General features: G+C 42.8%; 1 pseudogene; it reads right to left on the bottom strand.

The window, feature by feature from the left end:
* Positions 1-13,881: 13,881 nt before the first annotated feature.
* Positions 13,882-18,578, bottom strand: LOC132369600 (small ribosomal subunit protein eS26-like; annotated as a pseudogene).
* Positions 18,579-18,784: the final 206 nt, after the last annotated feature.

The raw sequence follows: 18,784 nt of genomic DNA on the forward strand, positions 1-18,784 counted from the left end.
CTTGTCAGAGGACATCTTTTACCTGTCTTCTGCCTCTAGAGGGTACACTGACTGGCTTGTTCTCGTACCTGAAATTCTATCGTGGTTTCTTCATCCTTCCGATAGAGGTTTTTCTCGTAAGTAAGGAGAGGAGATGCTTATACGTTATCATTTACACACACCTCACTGTGAGTGAGTCTACCAGACCTCCTCTTAGAGGGGTACCGTGTTGGAAGAGCTTTTGGGGTCATATAGACCCTTATGGGACAACTGAGACTCAGAGAAGGGGATAACCTAGGTGATCAGGTCCACAGCTGCCAGAACTCAATCTCCTGAGTCCTGGTCGTGCTTCTTCCATTGGGCAGCCCTGCCTGCTCCCAGACAGTTGGTTTGGAAAGAAGGGGGCAAGGGCAGGCTGGCTGAGTGCAGCCCTGGCTGTGCTGAGGGGATCATGTGTTCACCCCGCTCTTGGGCACAGCAATGTTCTAAGTGGCGTCATAGTGGTCACTGGTTTCCAGGGCCAGCGGCTTTTCCTGCAGCCTGATGGGCCCTTGGTGTCCAGGGCCAGGGCTCAAATCCAGGTCAGACCCAGGTAGCTGGGCTCCTCTCAGCCTTCAGGGTGCAGGGACTCCAGCTCCTCTGATTTCTGAGCAGTTTTACAGTTTCATTTTCTAACCCTCAGGTCGCATGTAGGCAGTTAGCGTAGCAATGGCTGTTTCCCCAGCCTGCTTGCCTCTGCCACATTTATAAATAGGGATCTGGGAGGGTGTGCACAGAGGGGTGGGTCGTGATGCTGATGGTGACCTGCATGGGCATCCAGCCTTGGAAACTGGGTCCTCGGCTGGCAGGGGGCTCTGAGCAGGGACAGGCAAGGTGGACACCACAGACATTTCAGGGACCTCTGATGGCCCAGTCTGGGTACCACTTCTCATAGAATGCCAGAACCAGAAGGGGTCTTACAGGTCAGTGAGTCCAGCAGCCTGTCTGAAGCTTTAATCCCTTTGCCAACCCTCCTGCCAAGCCATCTCCAGTCTTCAGTAGAAACTATTTTGCTGCAGCCCAGTCTGGAGAGGAAGGAGAGCATGATCCTGGCCTCTCCTTGTCCATGTGTCTTGCCCTGGAGTAGACTCAGGACTGGACGCTTGTTCAAATTAGGACCTGATTGGGTAAGGGTATTGGGTTCAACCTCTGGTACTTCTTTTCCCTTCCCTTTTATCATAGCCCAGGAGAAAAATACCCAAGTGACCTATTAGATTTTCTTCCTACTTCCCAGTTTCTTGTCCCTCCAGGCATCTCCTGAGTGCCTGCAAGGAAAGAGATAGAAAAAAAAGAGGGTTCTTTAAGCACATACCTTCTACATCTTCTTTCCTTCATGAGGGTGGGGATGCAGGTCACCAGAGAGAGAGGGTGAGGGGGAAGATGGGGACAACCTTTCCTACAGCTGCAGCCCAGAGACCCAGCTGACAAGAATGTCAGTGAAGAAGTGGGTTAGGAGCCATCTAGTTCAAGCCCCTTGTTTTACAGGTGAGAAAACAAGGCCAAGGAGGGGAAGAGACCTTCCCAAGAGACACAGTGAACGCGTGGTGTGGCAGGGATGGGATCTGCCAGGGGTATCTATGGCTGAGTATGGGCACTGCCCACAAATCACCCTGGGAGTGGGGGAAAGGAGGACACAGTTCTCTCCTTTTGCTATTATTCAGTGAGATTCCCAGCTCCAGGAGGTAGCAACAGCCTCTTAGCAATCACAGGAAGCTGTCACCTACAGTGCAACCGTGGAATCTTGGAAGCATCTCCTCCCGCTTTCTGAACCAGAAATACATCCCCTACCCACGTCCTGATGCCCAAGATTCCACCATTTGAATGTTATTCCTTTAGTTTAATGTGTTTGTTCTTTAAAAGGCACCCCATAGGTGTGAATGACTTAACAGAGCCTTTCCTGAGTGCTTTTAGCTGGGGAATGAATAGAGGGCACTTGGAACCAGGTAGAGTAAGAGGGAAACCTGGGACTGAAGAAAGAGAGAGAAAGGGAGATAGCAAGGGAAGAGGGCTGGCCCCCACTTTACAGTGTTCTCTGGGCCACTGAGCCTAGACCTGGGATGTGCTGGCTGGAGTGGTGGTGTGAGGGAGGTGGTGCGTGGACCTGAGGGGACCATCCAGGGGAGTGTTTGCCATTACAGCCCAATCTGGGCCATCATAACAGGAATTACTAGAGCAAATGTATTGGCCCCAGTGATTGATTAGACCTCCCACATGTGTCCTCCTTGAAGACTCCACTTTCTCTGCAGGATCTCTCCTCCAGCCTTTACTATGTGATTAACTCCCTGGCTAGCCTGTGCCCCACCCTCTGCTGCTTGAAGTGTGAGCGAACGTTCTATCACCAGGTATGACGTGTCCCCTAACTGACTGTAAGATCTTGGGGACAAGGACAGGTCTAAGGTAGCATATAAAACAAGTAGGGCGGGCAGTGGTTCCAGGGCCTCTCCTGCCCATTGAGATTCCCCTGGTGCGCCCTGCGTGCTTCCTCGCCTCGGCAAAGTTAGCCAGAACTGGGGTGATGTCACAGGCAGGCTATGGGAGGGATGACGTTTGCTCTTTCTTGTACCTCTCCAGCCACGCATGCAGTTATGCAGGCTGCCTGTGTAACCGTGGGGAGCGATACACACGTGTGGGTTTAGGCTGGACTTCACGATTCACCCTCTGTGTCTGAGGGACCTTCCCAAAGGGTGTGGGGGATGGAGTGCCCGCTATCCCCTCAACTCTGAGCAAAGGACAGCCTCCCTGGGGGTCCTCAGATGACTTTGTCATGCGTCTCAGCATCCCAGGTGGTAATCCAGGGTATCTTCTCAATATCTAGCCCAAGTCTCTGCTGCTTCACTTACGATCCCCCATTCATAGTGTCCCAAGAAAGAGAAGGAGTTCTGTGGCAGGGAGTTTCAGGAATGTCTTTGAAAATAGTGTCCCCTCCCAGCTCTAAGGGCTTTGGCATGCAAGTTCTGACTTGCCCTGGATTGTCCCCTAGTATTTGGATATTGGAATATCCAGTTGGATTGAAGAGGCAGATTGTCCCATAACCAGTTCCAAAGAGTTGTGGAGGTTTTCTGAGTTCCTGCCAAGTCCTGGCAAATGAACGTTTCTGCTTGTGTGTGCCCATCTCCTCCAGCACTGGCAGGTAGCAGTAGTCTCTGTGAGATAGTGGTGGGGGGCTGGAGGGAGAGGCCCCAGGTATGCCCCAGATCCAGATGCTAGTAAATTGGCTGCCAGAGCCCCACAGGGATGTGGGGGATGAGACCCCATGACCTGATCTGATCTTTTTTTTCATGATGAACCTGGGAGAAAGAGAAACAGGGAGAAAGACAGAGAGGGGAGAGGAGAGAACTGCAGCAAATAATGACCCCTTTTTATAGCATACTCTCAGAGACCTGTCAGCTGGAGCACATTCAGTGGAGGCTGATGGAGATGGGGTGAAGGTAAAAGCCGAGACTCGTGAGAAATGGTTGAAGGAAATGAAGATGTCTGGTCTGTAGACCCAAGGACTCGCAGCAGCATTATGACTGTCTCCCAGGGGCTACTGTGAGCAAGAGGGGACACCTTGTTCTCTGCATCCCTAAGGGTAAAAATAGGACATGTGTAGATGCTTCAGGAAGATAGCCTGGGGCCCAACGGAAGGAAAAGGTTTCTCCAGCTGGCACTGACCAAGGGAAACGTTGGTTCCCTAGGGAAGTGGTGAGTTCCTGGTCGCTGGAGGAAGGCCATCAAGCAGAGGCCGGGGAATCTCTTTTTTTTTTAAAAATTATTTTTTATTTATTTTATTTTTGGCTGCATTTGGTCTTCGTTGCTGCGCACGGGCTTTCTCTTTCTCTAGCTGAGGCAAGCGCGGGCTACTCTTTGTTGTGGTGCACAGGCTTCTCGTTGCAGTGGCTTCTCTTGTTGCGGAGCACAGGCTCTAGGTGCGTGGGCTTCAGTAGTTGTGGCGCATGGGCTCAGTAGTTGTGGCGCACGGGCTTAGTTGCTCCACCTCATGTGGGATCTTCCCAGACCAGCGCTTGAACCTCTGTCCCCTGCATTGGCAGGCAGATTCTTAACCACTGAGCCACCAGGGAAGCCCTGGGGAATCTCTTACAAGAGGAGAGAGGGAGAGTGAGAGACAGGTGGAGTCCCTGTGGGGAAGACTCCAACTTGAGTTGAGGAGTTGGGTTAGATGACTTTGGAGGTTCCTTACAACTATAAACTTCTCTGTTTTGAGGAGACTTGGGTCACAGAGGGTTTAGCTTTCAGGTTGGGCTGGGGCTCCTCCAGCCACTCGGGCCCTGCTCTGTAGTACGAGGGAGCTAGCGGATTCCCAGAGGCTCCCGGACAGAAGCAGGGGGAAAGTCTCAGGCAGATGAATGTTCCTTGTGTGAGAGGCAGAGCACCGTGGGGCAGAATCACCATGGTTGAGGGCTTTAACCGAGTGGGGTTTGGGACTAGGAGAATTCCACCAGACCTGCCCTTGCAATGCACAACCTATTGAATTATTCAGGTGCATTCACTTGCTGGGGTCTGGGAAGCAAGCAGGTGTCCATGGAAAGTTTAGAAACAATTTGTAGTGAAAAAATTAGTCAAGTCAGAGAGATCTAGTTTCTAATATTGGCTCTGCCAAATTCTGGAGGGATGACTTTGGACAAATTACTTTCACTCTGGGAGTTGCTGATTTTTCTCATCTGTGAAATGGGGATAATGATTTTTAGCTCACAGAGTTGGACCGAAGGCTAAATTAAGCCATGCATGTCAGACACAGTGTTGAGGCCTGATTGGACTCAATGAAAGGTAGTTCTACCTCCGCAGGATTGGGGCTTTCTCATCAGCTCCCTTGACTGTCCCCTCGTAGGTCTCATTTGCACTGATGTCCCTGGTGTCAGTGGCCTGGTCACAGGTACCCAGTTTGTGTGAGACGCAGGGCCCTGGGAGCAGTTGCTGACCTATGGCTAGTTGGAGATGGACAGGCCTAGAGAAGCTCAGGACAGGGCCTGCTCTCTGCAGATGTGCTGCAGAAAAGCACGGGTGATCAGTGGAGGGAGAATCCACATGCTGGGCTAGGGCAGGAAGTGGGAGTGAATGGAGGCTCTCACTGCAGTGCCACGTGGGTTGGAACAAGGACAAAACAAAAGGCTGTGCACGTTAGCAACCGTTACTAGGCACCACCATTACTAGGTAGCACCATTACCAGCCACCTGCATTACTAGGCACCACCATTACCAGGCAGCACCATTACTAGGCAGCACCATTACCAGGCAGAACCATTAACAGGCAGCACCATTACTAGTCATCTCCGTTACTAGGTACCACCATTACCAGGCAGCGCCATTACTAGCCATCTCCATTACTAGGCACCACCATTACCAGGAAGCACCATTACTAGCCATCTCCATTACTAGGTACCACCATTACCAGGCAGCACCATTACTGGGCACCTCCATTACCAGGCACTGCCATTTACTAGGCAGCGCTGGAGTCCTCATGACACTAATGGGCACGTACCTGCAGCCTAAAAACATGCTCCCCTGCTCTAGACCTAAACTTTGTTGATGCAGCAGGTGATATGCTGCTTAGCTACAGCTCTCCAGAAATTACTGGCTCATCATGGCACTGTGTCCCCTGCTCAACATTGGGCAGCTTGGAAAGAGACGGGTACTCCAAAGCAGTGGCAGGGGAAGATGATTGAAATAGAGGTGATCCGGAAAGTCACAAAGAAGATTTTTGGTAGCTGTCTTGCTATAGCCATCATTTCACTTCTATAATTGAGCTTCCTTGGATTCTATACCTTTGGGTGATTGGTATACATGCCCACATCTGCTCTGTAGGCCCTCAAGAAACTTTCCCATCCTCTCCTCGAGTATCATGTCTGTCAAAATCCAGAATAATGGTGAACAGATTGGATAAGGCGGAACTCCTGAGGCCAATGTGTTGCTCTAGAGATTTCATAAATGAGCAGGACACAAGCAACAAATGCAAAGGCTTGGGCCACAGAGCTGGGTAGAAGCCTTTTTGAGAAAGGATGAACCCTCTCAGTGGTACTCACTGCCCTACATTCACTTCTCCCTCTTTGTAGGCTTTGGTTTTTTCAGCATCGGCTGTATATGGGCTGTTGAACAAATATTTGTTGATTACAAAAATGAAATAATGTGTTTTTTCCATCTACTCTGGGTAAGGCACTTGCTTGGTACCGTGTTTTCTGTCATTTAGTCCTTACAGAAGCTGAGAAGCAGATATTATTATCCCATGTTACAGAGGAGGCATTGAGACTGGAGACATCTCAGAGTCAAATAGTGTGGCTCCAAGTTCATGCCTCTTCATCACCTCATCCCGACTCTTGCTTCCTGTCTCCAATACCTTACTCCTAAGCTGAAAGGGCAAGACTTCTTCGAAGTTTCTGGTAGGTCCTGAATTCCCATGAAAGAAGTCACCTCATTGCCTCCTTTTAGGGAAGCCCTGGATTAAGGGTCAGCTGTGGGTGCTCCATCTTCTAAGTCACTGTGTGCTCTGTTGGGCGTGGTTCTCTCTAGGCTGGTGGAAGATTGGCCTCCCTGAGTGGTCTCCTTCCTTTGGAGCAGTGGTTCTTTGAGCTGGACTCTTGACCAACATGTAGAACCTGGTGGACCTTCAACGTGGCATGAATGCAGTCCCCATACCAAACTCTTCTTGGAGTCTTGCTGAGACTCCATCAAAATATTGAGAACATCTTCTTTAATAATTCACCCTCTCTGGCTAAATATAGATTATGCATAGCTTTTCCTATGGGTAATATCTGCCATGTACAAATTCTATGTTTATGAAAGAATGTTTGTTTGTTTTTCAACTTTTTATTATTTAAACACACATAGGTGGAAAAAAGAGTATAATGAAACTTTGTGGACCATAATTCAGCCTTAACAATTACCAATATATGGCCATTAAGAAACTTTACTCCCCACTTCTCCCTGCACCCTGCTAGACATTGTATTATTTCATATGTAAATGCTTCAGTTATGTATTTGTAAGAGTTTAGGAGTCTTTTCTTCTCTAAATATAGCCACATGCCATTTTACCACTTGAAAATTAGGACTTTATTTAAAGCTTTATTATTTTTAGTTTTTATGAAAGTAATATATTCTCATCAAAAATATTCAGACAGTACAAAAATGTATAAAGGAGAAAATGAAAATTACTCATAAACCAACACCCAGACATAATTACTGTTAGCATTTTGGCATATATAGTTATATATGTTTAGCACATATTCTTTATACAGGTCTACACATATAAAATCATGCTACAGATGACGTTTATCATCTTGTTTTATTTTATTTTTTTTGGTAAGCACTAAGAAAATTGAAGCTGAAAATATATACAGAGAAGTGCACACATTATACGTATAGTTCAATGAATTTTCACTGGTATGTAACCAACTGATGTTCAGATCAAGAAATAGACTATCGCCTGCACCTCAAAACCTCTCCATGCCTCTTTTAGTCACTAACCGTACCAAACACAGCTACTATTCTGACTTTCATCACTAGATAGGAGTTTTGCCTGCTTTTGAATTTTTTACAAATAGAATCATACAGTATATGCTTTTTCGTGTGACTTTTGTTCCACATTATATTTGTAAGGTACATTCATGCTGTTGTATGTAGTATTAGTTCATCCATTTTCTTTGTTGCCTAGCATTCCACTGTGTGACTATATTACAAATTATTTACACATTTCACTATCGCTAGGTACTCCCCCCCAACACCCCCGACACCAGTGTGTTGTTATCAGTAATGTCTTTTGATACATTTATGTATGCATTTCTATTAGGGAACAGACTTGTGGGTAAACCAATTTATACCTGCACCAACAGTCTGCGAGAATTTCATTTGCTCCATATCCTTGCTGACACTTCATTATTATCAATGCTTTAAAATGTTCTATTCTGTTGCGTGTGTAGTAGTAACTCATTGTGGTTTTATTTTGTTTTTCCTTAATGACTAATGAAATCGAGTGCTTTTTGATATGCTTCTTGGACACATAGATATCCTTTTTTGGTGAAATACCTGTTCATTTGTTTCCCATTTATCTATTGGATTTTCTGTGTTTTTTAAAACTGATTGTAGGAGTCATTTGTATATTCTGGATATGAGGGGCTTTTTTGACAAGTATTTATTGAAAAAATCTTCTCCCACTATGTGAGTTGCCTTTTCACTCTTTTAAGGTATCATTTGATAAACAGAAGCTTTAAATTTTAACTTGGTCCCATTATCAATATTTTCCTTTATGGTTAGTATATTTTGTGCCCAATTTAAGAAACATTTACCTACTTCAAGATCATTAATATATTTTCCTATGTTCTAGAAGTTTTATTGTTTAACCTTTCACTTTTTAATTTATAATACATCTGGAACTGATTTTTGTGTATGGTGTGAGGTAGGGGTCAATATTTTTTTCCCCATATAAATATCCAATAATTGAGCTCCACTTATTGAAAAGACTGTTCATTTCCCGCTATTCCATTTATCACCTTTGCTAGAAGTGAAGCATGTATCAGACTGTTTTTGTATTCTCTATTCTGTTCTATTGTACATTTGATCACCTTGTGCCAACTCAACAGTTTCTTAATTACTGGTTCTTAATAATATACTTAATATCTGGTAGTGTAGGTCCTCCAAATTTGTTACTCTTCTTCAATATTGTCTTTGCTCTTTTTATGCTTTGCATTTTCATGTAAGTTTTAGAATCAGTTTATCCATCTCTACAAAATAAAATACATGCTGAGATTTTGATTAGGGTGGCATTGAATTTAACATCATTTTGGGGAGGATTGACTTTTTGTTACAGTATTTTATGTACAATATTGAATCTTCCAATCCATAAATATGTAATATCTCCTACTCATTTAAGTTTTCTTTAATTTATCTTAATAAAGTGTGTAGGTTTTTTTTTTTTCTAGAAGTCTTGCACATCTTTTGTTGGATTTATTTCTAGGTATTTTATGTGTTTGATGCTATTGAAAATATTATTTTGAAAACGCTATCTTTAAAAAATATTTCCTAATAGTAGGGTTGTATATAAAAATTCAATTCATTTTTGCATGTTGAACTGTAACCTTGCTTGACTTGGCTAAATTAATTTTTTAACTCTGTCAGTTTATCGGCATATTCTTTTGGATTTTCAAATACGCAATCACATCCCTTGCAAAATGACTTTATTTTCAAACATTATATACTTTTTTTCCTTTTCCTTATTGCATTGGGTAGGACCTATGATATAATGTTGTATTGGAGGGTGACAGTGGACATCATTGCCTCATTCCTGATATCAGGGGTAAGTCTTTCAATATTTATCATTAAGAATGGTGTTTGTTCCAAGTTTTTTATAGTTATCCTTAATCCTTTATAAAATTAAGGAATTTTCCTTCTGTGGCTAATTTGTTAAGCTTTCTTTTTCTAATTTTGAAAATGAATGAGTGTTGAATTTTATTAAATGACTTTTCTACATCTATTGAGGAGATCATGTAATTTTTTCTCCTTTATTCTGTTAATTGGTGAATTACTATCAATTGCATTGATTGCTTTTCAAATAGTAAACAAACTTTACTTTCCTGGAATAAGCCCAGGTTGATTGTGATATATTGTTCTCTTTATATATCATTGGATCCCATTTGCTGATAATTTGTTTAGAATTTTTGAATTTACATTCATGAGAAAGATTGATCTGAAGTTTTTCTTATTGTAATGTTATTATCAGGTTTTGGTATCAAGATTATACTGGTCGAGGCCTTTGGCTCTATCATGCAATATTTAATGAGATTTCTATTCTCAGCTGAATTCTGATAGCTGATTCACAGACAATACGATTAAAAAAAAAAAAAGATTATACTGGTCTCATAATATAAGTTGGGAGTTGTAAAGTTTTTCTATTCTCTGGAAAAAATTGTGTAGATTTCTCTCTTAAATGTATGATAAAATCCACTGGAGAAATCATCTGTACCTGAAGTTTTCTTTAAGTGTGATATCTGCGGGTTTTTGTAGGTGATCTTTATCAGGTTGAGGAAGTTCTCTTTAATTCTTAGTTTTCTGAGAGTTTTTATAAGAAATGACATTGAATTTTGTCAAACGCTTTTCTGCATCTATTGAGATGGTTATATCGTTTGTCTTTTTTGGTCTGTTTATTCAACGAATAACATTGATTTTAAAATGTTAGATCAATTTTGCATTCCTGGTCATGATATATTATCTTTTTATATATTGTTGTATTAGATTTGCCTAAGATGTCTGCTATTATTTGTATTAATTGAGTCCTTGTTACAATCCCATTTTATCACGTGTTGGGTTTAGCTGTAACTATCTGCTTTGCCATTTTTGTGGTATCTTAAGGGCTTATAGTATGTATTTTAAACTTATTGTAATCTAACTTTAGAAGAGGAAGGAGAGAGGGGAGAGAGAGAGAGGGAGAGAGAGAAAGGGAGAGAGAAAACTGATTTGAGGAAACTACCTGAGGCCAGGGAGAGAAACACCTGAAAAAATTCTATGGAACAATCAATCTCTGGCATTCACATAGGATTGAGAATAGTGCCCATTCCGACTATCCAGAATGGAAACCATAATTCATGGAGCCTCAGGGACAGAAACTAGAAGGATTTTGCCTCAGTAGTGGTGAAAATTAACCCTAGATTAAATGTTTCTCTGGTCCTACATAATTAATCCTAAAGCCAAACTTCAGAAAGGTCAATCTGCTTCCAAATAACTTGACTGTATCCCAGGACAAAGCTAAGGAATATTTATAGGAAGACAAATATTTCAGCACATAATGGGATAAAATTATAATGCTTGGCATCCAATAAAAAATCATCAGATCTGTGAAGAAGCAGGAGAAGTATACCTATAATAAGGAGAATTTTCAACCAATCAAAACTGATCCAAATGGTAGAGTTAGTAGACAAGGGCATGAAAACAGTTATTATAATTGTATTCCATAGGCTCAAAAAGCTAGAGGAAAATTTAGCTCTACTGTGCATAAGTAGAGACATAAAAGAAAGAAAAAGACCCAATTTGAATTTCTAAAGATGAAAAAACTGCCATGTTTCAGATGAAAAAGATACTAAATGGGATCATGGTAATCTAGACATTGTACAGGAAAAAATTAGTACATTTGAAGACAAAGCAGTGGAAAGTATTCAAAAAGAAACATAAAAATAAAGACTGAAAAATAATAAGAGAGAATTATTGAGCTGTGGTATGAGTGAACTCTGGTCACCTTGGACTCCCCGGACTCTTGAATTTATTTCCTCAATTCAAGGAGACCACTGAGTTCCACTTGGGTTTCTCCTCCTTGTACCAGAGCTTGAAAACTTTCTGCAGGCAGTAAGTTGGAGCAATAACAGGGCTCACTCCTCCCTTACTTCCCATCTCTCAAGGATCATTCTTCTTTGTATCCTGATGTCCAAAGCCTTAAGAATCATTGTTTTATAAATTTTGTTCAAGTTTTTTGGTTATTTTAGGTGTGAAGGTATATCTGTTACCTGTTACTCCAAAAGGATATTGAGTGTATTGTTTTTGTGTATTTTTAATTAGCTTAATACAGTTTTAATTAGTTTAGGTTTATTAAGTGTGTATTTCAAATCATATCCTTTATATTTTTGTGTACTCATTCTACTAGTTATTGAGAAAAATGTAAGAAATTCTTTATTTCTCCTTTCTCCAAATTTTGCTTTTTACATTTTGAAGTCATGTTATGAGGTACATACATATAAAGAATTTTTATGTCTTCCTGGTAGATTGATCTTTTTGCCATGAGGAAATGTCTTTCTTTATCTCTGGTAATTCTTCTTGCCTTAAAAGTCTACTTTGTCTGATATAAATATAGCCATACTAGCTTTCCTTTGGTTAGTGTTAGCATGGTATATCTTTTTCTATTCTTTTACCCTTTCTTTGGTCTTATACTTAAGATGCATTGCTTATAAGCAGCATATAGTTGTTTTCCTTCATCATAGTTGTTGGAAAGCAATATGAATATTTTCATGTTTCTGCCTGGTTAAAGTTTTTTAAGTCTTTCTAAGCAAAGAAAGAATGTCTCTTTCCCCCAGTCACATTTGCTCCTCACATTCTAAGGGTGATAAACCTGGAGCTGCTTTTATTCTTTATAATGGAGCCATCTGTTCCCATTCAAAGGGTAAGTAAATATATCAACCCCAGAGCCAAGTACTTGAATTCCAGAGTAGAGACTTTGTCATTTCTCTTCCCTGAGAAAATAGTTTGCATTAGAAAGGTTCCTCTCCCTCTCTCAGGACGAAGGCGGGAGGGGAGCCTTATGGCTGTTCCTATATAAACTCTCAGATTCATAATTTTTGAATTCCTCTCCTCTGTGTACCCTTTGCATGTACAGTCCTAACCATCTGGCTCTCATTATACCACCCTTAAGGGGGAAAATTGGCCATGGGGAACCAATGCAGTTATTACTGTAAGTAGTAATAGTCTGCCCCAATCTAGAAACCTTATATTTGTCTTCTGAATAACATAAATAAATAATTGGTATTAAAAACTTATCTGACAAATTAAAAACTTGTCTGACAAATTTTGTTTTCAATAGAAGAATTTAGTGTATTTATCCTTTTATGTAATTACTGATATATTTGGGCTTAAACACATTATAGTGTATATTTTCTTATTGTAATGCTTTATTTTGTCCTCCTTTATTTTCTTCTTTGAGTTAATTCAGTATGTTTTATTATTTCTATTATCGTGTTAGTTGTATAGTCTTTTGCCATTTTTTTTAATTGGCTACTCCTGATATTATAATATGCATCTTTGGTTTATTACAATAAATTGAAATCATTACTTTTACTACTTTTATCATTTCTATTAAGAAGTTATCTATGTTTTATTGTTACTCATTTGAAAGTAATGTGGGTTTTTTCTCCGGTTGCTTTAAATGTTTCTCTTGGTGTTGGGTTTTCAATAATTTTGCCATGATATGCCTACACATTTATCCCACTTGAGGTTCTCTGAAAATCTGTGGCTTAATGTCTTTCTTCAGTTTAGAAGAATGTGAATTTCAGAAAATTCACAGTCACTATTTTTCAAATATTGTTTATGCTAAATTTTTTCTCTTTTTTTTTTTCTGGTACTCCAGTTTCACATGTTAGATCTTTTCACCATGTCCCATATGTCTTGTATTCTTTACTGCATTTCCATCTTTTAAAAATATTTTCTCTTTTTATCAGTCTGGTTATTGTCTTCCAACCTGCCATTCCAACCTATTCTTTCCTTCAGCAGTGTCTAATCTCTTATTAAACCCAAATTATTGATTCTAGGTGTTATATATTTTTAGTTCTTGAATTTTGGTTCTTTTTAAAGATTCCAGAGTGTTTTTTTTTCTTTTTTACTGAAATTTCCCATTTTGATCTATTTTCTTGAAGATATTCGTCATAGTGACATTAAAGTCTGTGTCTGAAAATACTAATATTTGGTTCAGCTGTGAAGCTATGATCTGACCTTTATTTTCATTCTTAGTTATTTCATTCTGTGTCCTTGCATGCCTAGTCAGTTTTTATTGAATGCCAGACATTTTTATAAAATTTGTAATCTCTAGATGATATCTTCTTCCAGTTAAGCTTTGCTTAGTCAACTATAGTAGAGGAAGAGCACCTGTATTTGAAGCTGGGTTCCAGTCTCTGTGAAGGTTGGTATATTCCCTCTTCACATTTATTCTTTTGGTTTAGCGCTTCATGGACCCCAAATGAAATCCTGGAATGTGTACCAGGCTTTCTCCTCCTTGGTTGTGGCCTTTCATTTTTGTCTTCCTAGGACTGTGAGACTATTAAAGTCTCTTTTTTAAAAGCATAACTTCCAGTCGGTTTTTTTTCCAGAGGACAAGTTTTTCTTCAGTCCTTAAGGACCCAGCTCCTTACATGGGCTTTGGCAGAGGTCACGGGGCAGCACAATTAGGTCTAAATTAGGTGAAGGTGTGTGGATTTTCTGGGCTTTGTGAGAATGATTCCTGACTACCTTGCTGTGAATGGCATGACTCATGCAGTAATGTAGTTTCACATAGAGAAAGCACAAGTGTGTCAAAGACACTCGCTCTGGAAATGTCCATGATGACTGTGGCCTGTACTATATTTTGAATGATGAACTTCTTAATGGCCTTGTCCTTGGGCACACGCTGGGTGCAGTTAGTGCAGCATATAGGCTACATGTGGCCATAGCCTTTTTGGCATGACCATTATTACTTCTTCTCTTGGTCTATACACCAGGATGAAGATCCTCTTAGGAAGGGGGCACAACACACCCAGCCCTTCTGGCATCTTGGCAGCAAGGACCCAGACCTAACAGCCTTTTAAAATTTCCCAGCCTTGTAGCCAGTTTTTAGTTAGGTTTTTCATCCCCTGGGTTGCTGCTTATGGATCACACATGCCTTGAGGGAAAGTGCCATTAAATATTGGGCTCACTTCTTTGGTCTTCTCTTGTCTCCAGGATCTCAGCCTTTATATCCTAAATGCCTTGGTTGGTAGCTCTGAGCTCCAGTATATGTCTCCTCAGCTTCATGAGACTGCTTGGCTTCATTGTGTCTTAGTTACTACTTTATGTTCATCTTCTTAGTCTCTGCTTGTCTTTTCAGCCTCTGAGATACTAAATATGAATCAGGGAAAAGCAATCATGAATGTAGGGTGCCTCTCAGTTCATTTCCCTTCTTTTTTAAATTTTGGCTCGTAAGTCCTGGATGCCTTGGCAGCTCTCTGTCGATTTTTAAAGAGTTGTTTTTTGATTTTGATTTTTAAAGTTTTTATTAGCAGGAGAGTTTGTTTGATACAAGCCAGTCTGCCCCAGACAAGAGCAGAAATTGTGTAACCTGCTTTTATGAAGGAGTTTTGTGACTGCCACTTTGCAGTAGACCTGGAGATTAAGTAGAAAAGGAATCAAATAAACGTGAGGGAGAAAAGCTATGAAAAGATTAAGTTATTTGACATCCAAAAGATTTAGCACTGCCACAGCCCACCTGGTTCCTCAGATTATAATTAGATTTTGGTCATACTGCTGACTTGGAAGAAGCCTGGAGATGTTTTCAGATACCTGAAGGATGCTACTGTAGCTTTGGCAATGTTGGGGAGGGTGGGGGGTAGGGAATGGGTCAGGGGAACAAGGGCCAAGGGTATAAATAAAAGCTGAAGGGGTACAGATTTTGGTTTGAATAAAGGGAATTATTCCTAATAAAGATTGCTGGAATGAGGATCAGTAGGAAATAACTCATTCCCCATCCATGAAGTCATTCTAGTATTGGCCAATTTGGGATGGGGTGCTATAAAGGGGATTAAAATATTGAATGTGGGATGGGTGAAGGGCATGGTATATACTATACTTGATCATAGTAGGTAAGTAGCTCAATAACTGTTGAATGAACATGTGATCTGCTAAGTCCCATCTAAGGCTGAGATTCCATGATTTTAGCAGTGAGGAAGTCAGGATAGTATAATACAAAGTACATAGGACTAGAGTACTCTGTTCCCAGAGTAGTTTAGGAAGGAAGAACGTGGAAAATGCCATCTTTTCTATTCTTACCTCTCCAACCCCACCCTTCAGCTAGCCCTCTAAGTCCCGGTTAAACTTTCTACGAAAAGCTCAGCTCCAGAGCAGAGCATCGGCACCTAGAAGAGGTGCGGAGATACGCAGACAATGGGAGCTCTCTCCTTGGTGATAAGCACCCCTGTTTCATGCCCTCTGGGGGCTGCAGGTGCAGGTTTGGCAGAGCAACCTGCCCTCCTAAGTGGTTCCAGCCTGCCCTGGGAACAGAGCCAGCTGGGAGGTCATGTCCGGGCTGGTCTTCTCCTCCCTCCTCTCTGCAGCATTTTCTCAGCCTAATCTGGTGCTGCTCCCTGCTCCCTCACTGCGGGCTGGAACAGGCTAATCTGCACCCCTAGCTTGGGGAGCCCATGTTGGGCACCCTCCCCACCCCCCCCTTCCCCAAGCAGGGCTGAAGTACTGTTCCCGACCAGCCGAATCCTGCCAGCGGTGCTACTAAATATTTCATTCGGGCTTAACAACCCAATCTGCTTGCCATTATCCTGAGGCAACCCCCCCCACCCCAGCCCCCAGCCACTTTTTTTTTTTCTTTTTTTAAATTTATTTATTTATGACTGACTGACTGACTGACTGATTGACTGTGTTGGGTCTTTGTTTCTGCGTGAGGGCTTTCTCTAGTTGCGGCGAGCGGGGGCCACTCTTCATCGCGGTGCGCGGGCCTCTTCACTATCGTGGCCTCTCTTGTTGCGGAGCACAGGCTCCAGACGCACAGGCTCAGGAGTTGTGGCTCATGGGCTTAGTTGCTCTGCGGCATGTGGGATCTTCCCGGACCAGGGCTCGAACCCGTGTCCCCTGCATTGGCAGGCAGACTCTCAAGCACTGCGCCACCAGGGAAGCCCCCCCCCAGCCACTTTCTGATGAACAGAGTAGCCGGCCGGGAAGATCTGCTGAAGCTGTCATTGAAGGCTGTGTGGTGAGCCAGCCGCTGCTCAGGGCAGGTGGGCGGAGGCACAGCATCAAGCAGGAAGCATCGATTTCGGCATTAGCTAGCTTTTTACATTCCCAGGCAGACAATGCAAGTACCTTAAATTATCTTCAAAGCAACCGAAGGGAAGGAAATTGGTCTTAGATGTGGTAAATAGACTCCACAAAGTCCGCTGAAGCATGCAAAGATGTGCACACCGGGGACCCGGAGGCCTAGCCGCCAAGCCTGCTCCATGGCTGATCAGAATTCAGACAGTCATTGCAGGGGTTCCATTCCTCTGCCCTCTGAACCCTGGGAGAGCATGAGGGGTCTCGAAGCTGGGATCTCAAATGCCAAGGCAGCTGCAGGGAGCAAGCTCAACACTGAGCTTCGAGTCACTTTTGGTTCTGCTGATGTGTGACTTTGGTCAGGTAGCCTAAACTCTCTGAGACTCATTTTCCCAACTAGTGAAATGGGACTTGGAATATCTACCTTAGAAGGGAGTGATGCTGATTTCAGGGCTCTGTCCTCTGCAGGTTGGACCCTCTTCTGTGCCCTCATACCATCTTGTGCTCATCTTGGTCCCAGGCTTATCACACTGTTGTGATTGTTGGTTTTCATGTCTGTCCTTCCCGCGGACAGGCAGTGGTTAACATTTTTTTTAGGGAGGGGTCAGGACCCCATGAAGAAGCTGGTGAAAACCATGGGCCCTCTCCCTACAGAAAAACGTATGAGCATATAATTTGCTTATAATTTCAAGGAACTCGTAGCAGCAAGGTTAAAATCCCTATGCCAGCGTTCACACAGTGCCTGGCAGATGAGTCATAATCAGAATATGTCTGTTGACTGCTTGAATCATTTTGAAGATGTTTTCCCAGCCCTGTGATTTTGGAATTCAATTCTATCCGGGAAACATTCATTTGGTGAGTACTTATTGTGTTGCAGGCCCTAGAATGGGTTTTATGGAGAGTTCAGGGACATAAGTCCTGCACACAGATGGGGAATTAGACATAAATGCATATGTCAGTGACTCAAGGTGGTAAGATTCGGCCCATTTGAAAGCTCCTTTACCTACCCTTAGCTCAAGCAACTCCTGGGAAAGGGCTTTGTTCCCTTTCCTCTCGGCCCTGACATTGGAGATCCCACAGGGTAGGCCGTTAGGGACAGACTGAGGGAGAAGAGGTAAGAGTGCGCACGTGATAGAGGCCCGGTGGCAGGTGGGGAAGGTAGTGTAGTGAGGCCATCAGCAGCCTGGTCTAGAAGCACTGTCACCATGCTTGGGGCTGGGGCAGAGAGCTAAGGGCCTGGCAGCCAGTACCTGCTAGCTCCTGTCTGGTACCCTACTCTGGGTTAATCTACTCAGTGAGGACATTATTATGCACAGGCAATTTGCATAATCTGCCAAGCCCTGATTGCAGGGCACTCAAGTGCCTGTTGGGGAAAGCTGGCAAGAGAGCATCCCTTTGTCCTTTGCGGACCATGGGTGAGGGTATGGGCTGGGCGGCTGGGCCCCAGATCCAGGAGCGCTGGATCCTAGACTGAGTCTAAGAGAGTGAGTTGGGGCTCCCACGGCCTTGTTTCTGGGGAGTAAGCTCATTCCCACCCTAAAGCCTGTTGCATCTTCTCTGCTCTTAACAACTTAATTGTAAAAGGATAAAACCCCTCGTGGATGTTTTTAAGGAGTTAAATAAGTGCCAGTGATGGCTCCTGTTGGGGCTGTTTGGATTTGAAAAGAAGATACTGAGATGTAAAGATATAAATATTTAATTGTCTCTTGAAGCCTGGGTTTTCAAGCAAGCAGCAGGGAGCCAAGAGTCTCCTCTGAATGTGACGTGTGTGCGTGCATGAATATGCACATATGTGCATGTGTGTATATGAGCATGAGCGTGTGTGTGTGTGTTTAATAGAGGAGAATTCTTCAGGAGCATTGTGTGTGTTCACTGTTCTACTCCTATTTACCTTTGCTCTCTACCACCTAAAGAGATAATAAAAAACAGGGCATGAACTCTGCTTTAATTTAATTTAATTCAACAAACAAATGCAGAACATGTCTGGACCCCTCTTGCCCTTAAGGCATCTGTGGTCCACTAGGGGAGTAGATCCTTTACCCAAATCGCCATGATACCCATTAGACAGACTGGGATAAACTCCATAAAGATAGGCAAACATTGTGGAACTGACCTGCAGGATGGTTGCCCTGTCCTTGGAAGCTGGCTTCCTGGAGGGGCTCACCCAGCCAGAGTCCATCTCTTTGTGTGACTTGCATCATTCTTGTAACATGACAGATGCTCAATAAATCGTGTTGGATGGTTGTTGGACTCTTTAA

This window comes from Balaenoptera ricei, chromosome 8 (assembly GCF_028023285.1).
Source record: "Balaenoptera ricei isolate mBalRic1 chromosome 8, mBalRic1.hap2, whole genome shotgun sequence".
Classification (NCBI taxonomy): domain Eukaryota; kingdom Metazoa; phylum Chordata; class Mammalia; order Artiodactyla; family Balaenopteridae; genus Balaenoptera; species Balaenoptera ricei.